This window comes from Eptesicus fuscus, chromosome 3 (genome assembly GCF_027574615.1).
Source record: "Eptesicus fuscus isolate TK198812 chromosome 3, DD_ASM_mEF_20220401, whole genome shotgun sequence".
NCBI lineage: Eukaryota > Metazoa > Chordata > Mammalia > Chiroptera > Vespertilionidae > Eptesicus > Eptesicus fuscus.
The window spans coordinates 66929654-66937617 of record NC_072475.1 but is presented as its reverse complement, the minus strand read 5'-3'; positions in this window follow the sequence as shown (position 1 = coordinate 66937617).

Here is a 7964-nt window from a genome sequence, read left to right as displayed (position 1 = left end):
TCCTGCTCTGAGGGCCAGTTCCATAAAGATAGGGGTAATGCTGCCTCCTCCTGGTGAAGCCAGGTCATCGCTGGAGCTTTAGTATGTTTTTCTGTTTTAGCTGGAACCCCTGCTTTGGTGAGAAGTCCGGTTACGTGAAGTGCCATAAAAGCACACAAGGTTTTGCTGTAGCTGTCAAATTTGCTACTAGAATTTCTATATTGCATACTCTATGTACTTATATAATATTTTATGTATTCATATACATTTAACCCACTGTGTTAAATATTTTAATAGTTCTTATTTTGTAAAATTTTGTCTGTAAAGTTTACACACATCACCCTGCAAGGATTTCCCCAGTTCACATGTTGAAAAGGCTCACCAGGTTCCAGAGAGCACACTCACAGAAGACTTTTATTTAGAGGGGAAGGATACAGTGCAGCAAGGAAAGGGGAGTGCAGACAATGGGGTCCAAGGAGACTGCATGCCTAAGCTCCCTGGGGCTTTGTTTCTCCACAGATCATGGTCTCACCACGACCTCCAGCTCACACTACCAAGAGGAAACGACTTTGGGAGAGCCCAAAGTGGAATTTCCCAGGATAGTTATGCCTCTCTGGCCATGTAATTAGCCAGGTTTACTTACGTTATCAGGCCAGTTGGGAACCATCATTAAAGACACAGATTCTGGGGATTAACAGGGTAGTTTCAGAGTCTAAATGGCACATCATAAATCCCATTGCCCTTATCTTGGCCCAGAGTAAAAAACCAGACATCTTCATGTCCATGGAGATGAAGCTAGAGCTTTCCAGTCTAGTTGTAAGCCAACTCTATCCTATACACACACACACACACACACACACACACACTGAGTGGCCAGATTATTATGACCACCTGACATTTTTAGGCAAATTAGCCGTACACTGCATTGGATGGGATATGGAAGCCGAAGGCCTGTTCGAACACCTTTGCTGTCTGCAGTTACCAAGATAAAACGTCTCCAATTTACACAGGAACACAAGGATTGGACAGTCAAGCATTGGAAAAAAGTCATGTGGTCCGATGAATCACGTTTCCAGTTGCATCATGCAGATGGAAGAGTGAGAATTTGGCGGAAACAGCATGAAAGCGTGTACCCCACATGCATGAATACAACCCTTCAAGCTGGTGGGGGCATGTTTTCCTGGCATGATTTGGGCCCTTTAATTCGTGTGGAACAACATCTGAATAGCACAACATACCTAAGTATCATTGCTGATCAAGTTCATCCTATCATGTTGATGGCGTATCCAATGGAGATGGCTTCTTCCAACAAGACAATGCGCCATGCCACAGTGCTCGTATTGTGCAGGAGTGGTTTCAAGAACATGAGGGAGACTTTACCTTGCTTAGGTGGCTCCCACAATCACCAGATCTCAATCCAGTTGAGCATTTGTGGGACGAAGTTAAAAGAGCCATCAGGCAGCTTGTTCCACAGCCATCAAATCTCACAGAACTGGACAGTGCTATTCATCAGGCATGGTGTCAGATTCCTCACATCACCTTTCAACATCTCATGGAGTCAATGCTAAGAAGAATCACCGCAGTATTGAAGGCAAAATGAAGTACTGATGGGGTGGTCATAATAATCTGGCCACTCAGTGTATATCCTTACCTTCCAATTTCTTTCCTTCAATTAGGAAGCTAAGTGGGTCAAAATGAGGATAAAAAGACAGACTATAGCTATGTTTCCTCTCTTTGGCCTCTTGGACACAGCTGATCCTTGCCTGGGCAATGGATTATGGAAGTATTATCTTTCTTAGTGCCCAGTTTTCCCAAGTTGAGGATGGTGAATAGGCACACATGACTTGAAGTTTATGCTGTAGGATTAAGAGCATTCTCTAGTTTCCATCTTAATGAAGTTTTCTTCTATAACTTAATTACTTATTCATTTTGGTTTATTTCATGGAGGGGTGGTGCTTATGAATAAATTAATAGTGCCATCATTTTCCGTGAACATCCTAAATCTTTGAGAGAGAGGAAGTTCCCAGGGGAAGAAGTGCCTGCACTATGAGTATCCAAAAGCCACTGACTGTGGTGATGATGGAGTCAATAGGAGGGACTTGCTCAAATCATGTGGAGCTTGACAGGAAGAGTAATGAAATACTCTTAGCCTCCAAAAGACTGAAGAACTATCATCACTCATCTGTCCCTGGTCCCTTCCAACCACCCCCACTCACATCATTGATTATATATACTATCTTATAATTAACAGTGTACTTGACTGTTCTTGCTGGTCTGTACAGGGAAATGTCTGTTTCAGTTTTTATTCCTGGTTTCTAGCAAACTACATAGAAAATAGTATAAATACAATAAATGTTTGAATCACCATATAACTTGGGTCTAACCTTCAAGTTAGTAACTTGCATTAAGCAATGAAATGACCAAGAAACTAGAAACACCAATCAGAAAGGATATATGCACCCCTATGTTCATAGCAGTACAATTTACAATAGCTAAGATTTGGAAACAGCCTAAGTGCCCATCAGCAGATGAGTGGATTAGAAAACTGTGGTACATCTACACAATGGAATACTACGCTGCTTTAAAAAAGAAAGAATTCTTACCATTTGCAGCAGCATGGATGGAACTGGAGAACATTATGCTAAGTGAAATAAGCCAATCAGTGAAAGAAAAATACCACATGATCTCACGCATTTATGGATAATAAAGAACATTATAACCTGATGAACAAAGATTGATACAGAGGCAGAGAAGCATCGAACAGACTGTCAAATTACAGCGGGAAGGCTGGGGATGTGGGGGTGGGGGGGAGGTAAGAGATCAACCGGAGGACTTGTATGCATACATATAAGCATAACCAATGGACGCAAGACACTGGGGGGTGAGGGCATGTATTGGAGTGGGGTGGGGGGGCAATGAAGGGATATGGACACACATGTAATACCTTAATCAATAAAAAAATTTTTTGAGGAAAAATGAAATGACCAGATGGTTCTTTGCACACATCAAGGCTTTCAGCTATTCCTGATCAGGTCTTGCCAAATTTGGGCATATACCTACTCTGCCTACACTGGTCTAGTTTGGTTCTCTAAAAAGTGTTCTTGACCAGAAGCAAGGCAAGGATGGAAAAGAGGAATGAAGGAGACAGATGGAATGAAGGTGATGTCTGCAGGTGGAATTTACTCTTTAAGTTTTGGAGGAAAAAAGTGAGGCTTGTTTCCAGGAATTGGCAATCTTCCAGAAAGGGTTTGCCAAGCTGTTCTCTCCCTCCCACCTTCAAGGATCTCCTTTTTGCATTGCAGATATCCTTGGAAAGCGTGGCACCTTCAGGCTCTCAGTTACACCTAATCAGTTATAGCCATCCGTGAGCCAGAATGGGTCATGACAGAGGGGCCTGGGAAAGGGGGAAAGGGCCAGGAGAGAGGAAAGGGGTGCTTATGGGGGAAGAGGAAAGGCAAATAAAATTTTTCCCAGGATCAGTTTTATCTATTTAAAATCACCCCATCTTTTCACCCAGCCTCCTTATCACAGGTATCCGCCCGTAGATTGAAGGATGGAGGACCATTCTTTTGCTTTCTAGGAAGAAAGCACTAATATTTAAGGCCTCTGCAGTCAGCAAGGGACTGCCCAGTTTGTCCAAGCTTCAGGACAACAGATGATGCATGTGGTCACCAAGTTAGGAAACTCAGTGCCTTGTGGGAGGGACTCCTTAAACATTCAGGATGCTCACAGTCTTTGCCAACCTGAATGTTCTTGGAAATGCCAGTCTGGCTATAAGGAGAGGATGAGGGTTTCTATTGTTAGACGTATAACCTCCTTGATTCAGCTGCAGCAGTGCACTATGCTGGGAAGAACTCAGGGAAGTTATTTCATACCTTTTCCCCAACCCTCTAAACATCTGGAACTGAATTCTGAACTACAAAGTCTGGATTCTCTGAGAAGTCAATTCATTTTGACCACAGGAAACCTCTGAGCTTAGCAGCCTACTCCTTAAAGGTCAAGAAAGATTCATAAATGTCAGGGTTTAACAGAAACTTACATATCTAGTCCTACTCTCTTATTTGGAGATGAGAAACTGAGCCCCAGAGGTAAAGTGACTCATCTCAGGTCACAGGTAAGTACATAGCAAAGCAAGGACCAGCAGTTGTCCCAAGACCAGTGGCCTTTCTAGGACACCCATTGAATCTGCTGCAGTTGGCTCTTTGCCCTTCCTACCTGTAGTGTAAGTGCCTGACAATTAGCTTTTTTGGTTTGTAATGTACTTATTTGACAATAACTTTGGCTTACCAAGGCATTCATTTAGAAGACATCCATCTTGAATAAACATATTGTCAACTACATCTAATCTAATAATAGACAAATATGCAAATTGACCGCACCTTCGCTACACCTAAGCCACGCCCACCAGCCAAGCCACGCCCATCAACCAATCAGGACGAGTATGCAAATTACCCCAACAAAGATGGTGGCTAATTTGCATATCAAGACAGCGTCGAAAGGGGGGGGAGGGGAGGAGAAGGGAGGAGCGAAGTCAGGGCTGGGGGCGAAGGGAAAAGCAGGCGGGCTGGAGGAGAAGGCGGGGCGGGCGACAATGGCGGAGCGGAGGCGGGCCGGGGGCGAACAGAAATGCGGGCAGGCTGGAGGAGAAGGTGAGGCGGGCGACAATGGCGGAGCGGAGGCAGGGCCGGGGGCGAACAGAAACGCGGGCGGGCGGGAGGAGAAGGTGAGGCGGGGGACAAGGGAGGAACGGAGGCGGGGTAGAGTGCAGCAGGAAATCCTATTGCAGGATTTTTCCTGCAACGGGAAAGCTAGTAACTAAATAAAGAGCCAGCTGCCTATCCATGAAGTTCCTATTTATTTATTTTTATTTATTTAAAATATCCAAGGATTTTTTTTTATTATTATTGATTTCAGAGAGAAAGGTGGCAAGAGAGAAATATCAATGTAAGAGAGAAACATCTATCCATTGCCTCCTGTATGGGTCCCGACCAGGATGGAGCCCACAACCTTTTGGTTTACAGGAAAACACTCCAACTGAGTCACCTGGCCAGGGCTGAAGTCCCCCTGGTAGAAAGCCCTCGATGACCTAGATAATTGATCATTTGAGTCACCCTGCTTCTTCTTCCTGCACTTTAACTTCTGCTCTTATGTTTCAAATTCACAAATAAGTGTGAACCCATGAAGCCCTAGGTACCCTAGCTTTGACCCCAATAAATTCAAAACCTCTGGTTCCCATTCTTTCTGTGACCTAGTTCCAGGAACTGTGAGTAATAAAGTTTTTTTTTCAAAGCTCCCTGAGGGTGTAGCTGAAGTGCATCTTGCAATCATAATAAGGACAAGACCACAACATGGCTCTGCTCCTGCTCAGGGGAATGTCTGTGCGGGCTGCCACCACAGTATGGATCCAGGTGAGTGCCTCAGGCATTCCTAGCTGACAGCAGCACTATCATAGGCTGAGACCAACACAAAACACCTCCATAACCTTGATTCTTGAGCTCATGATCACATGTACAAAACTCAGAGAAAGTCTGGCATTGGGAGCTTTGCACCAACTCTGAGAGAACTGAAGAGAAGGAGTTAGCATTTTAACTGTGCTTCATTTTTGCCATGAAGTTAAGAATATTCATTAACTACACCGCACTCTCTGCACACCCCAACCCCGTGGTCGGCAAACTGCGGCTCGCCACATGCGGCTCTTTGGCCCCTTGAGTGTGGCTCTTCCACAAAATACCACGGCCTGGGCGAGTCTATTTTGAAGAAGTGGCGTTAGAAGAAGTTTAAGTTTAAAAAATTTGGCTCTCAAAAGAAATTTCAATCGTTGTACTGTTGATATTTGGCTCTGTTGACCAATGAGTTTGCCGACCACTGCCCCAACCCATTAAGTAGAGAGCAGCCAAGAAGGAAAAAGGAAGAAAGGAACGCAATCGACAGGGAACGGAGAATTCGTGGTAACAGAGCAATGGACAAAGTTTCTTTTCAAGAGGCCTCTCTATCTGTAATCTTCATACATGACTGAGTCCTGAGATCAACAATCAGGGCTCACTGAGGTTACCATCCTCCCTGGTATTGAGCTATTTTTTTCCTCGATGCTCTAGAAGTTGATAAGGTGTGAGTTTCATTATTAACTCACCTCCAGAAAATGAGACCATTTGGGTTCCACGGGCTCCACTGCACCTCAGCCGCCTGCCTCTGTAGCAGGGGAAGGAACTCTCTGCTGAATTAATATTCACCGCAGAGCCTGGGATTGCTCTGGTAAAAAACAATTATTGAAATTCGTAGAAGGGAACTGTGACAACCAGTGACTTTGGCAAGGCTGTGTTCTTTTCAGGATCATCCAGCTTTCCCTAACTCAACCAGCTGCTTTTCTTTTTAAATACCATAATTCCACAGGCTTTCTAAAAAATGATACATTGTTTGTTCCTTACCATTTTTTTGTTGTTGTTGCTATGGTTTTGAAAGAAATGCTTTTACAGAAAAACAGTACCCAGATTTCAAACTCTCTGATCTATACCCCCAGAAGACAGAGACTCATATTACCTAAATATCCAACTTTCTCATCTGCTGGAGAATACTTTGTATTTTACCAGATTGTAGAATTTGAGGACTTTTACCAATAGTACCTTCCTCTGAAGGTATTTCAGGGTTTTTGCTGAGCTATGGCTAATTCTACAGTGGTCCAGATGATGACCCATAATTTTTAGGCCCCTCTCATTAGAGAAAGGAGAGACAGAAACATTGCTAATTACTAATCTCAGTGCAAGCAAAACAAGAAGAATGATTGAAAAAGTTATCTGAGCTTATGAAAAACAGTTGTTCTTTGATTGTAGGAGCTACAACCTTGATATTATTTTAGAAGTAAATTTTCTATTTCTATCTAAATTCATTTCTTTGGGAGATGAAACTTCCTCATTATCATATTTCCTAAAACTGAGACTATTTAGGCCTCTTACTTAAGCATTGTCCCTACATTATTTCAGAAGCAATGGTAAAGAAATTCATTTTTATTGGCAATTTCAAGCAGTGCTTCACCTTGGCATAAATTTAAGAGTAACATACGTCAACCTGGCTCTTTCCCTTGCATGTCTCTAGCAGCTGGTACAGGCTGTTCTGGACGGAGGGAGGAGGAAAGCTCTCCACCATGCGAGAGGGGTGTGGTGGGAGCATAATTTACAGAATAAGAGAACGGTGTTCTAAAGTCACTTGAACTTTCCAGACCTCAGTTGCCTGTATACCAGGTAAGAATGAGTCGTCTTCATGGAGAATGAGGGGCAAAACAAGAGATTTTCTCAAACTCATGTAGTCACAATTTCCACTTTTACTGTAATTGTAACAAAGTTCAGATGATGTGGAGACAGATTTGTACAAATAGGCACAGGTGAGTTAGTAAGGAACATTCACATGTGCCTCGAAATGCAGTTATCGATATCTTCGCTCATTGCTCATTAGAGTTAATAACCAACCAAACATTATTTGGAGAATTAGTTATTATTAACAGTGGAAAAAAAAATAAGCATCCCTTTATTGATAGAGGCTGGCACTGTCAGCCTGGGATTCTGACTGACTGCCTCAAGGCCAGCTCATAGATATTAGTTGGTAAATAGTACTTGGCAGTTGTTTGTTGAAAAAAGAGAAGTAGGGAAGAAGGAAGGAAGGGGGAAAGGAAAGTATTTGGTTTATGTGCCATATGTAAAAAACAAAGGTTCTTTTTCAAAGAAAAGGATTATATTTTGTTCTCCAGCTACAATTTTATCCACTGTGATATAGTACCATTTGCCTTTGACAGCACAAAAGAACTCCTGGATAGAATCTCCTTCTCTGTAATTTTATTTTACAAGGTCCTGTGGGGGTAACAGGCCCATTAGAAAATAAGTACAGTGGTTAACGGTGAGGGGTCAAGGTGTTCCATGACAGGAAGTCCACGGTACCTGCTAGAACTCTGTAGGTGTCACCTCTAGCAGCAAGGTCAGAGTCCGCCGCTGATTTAG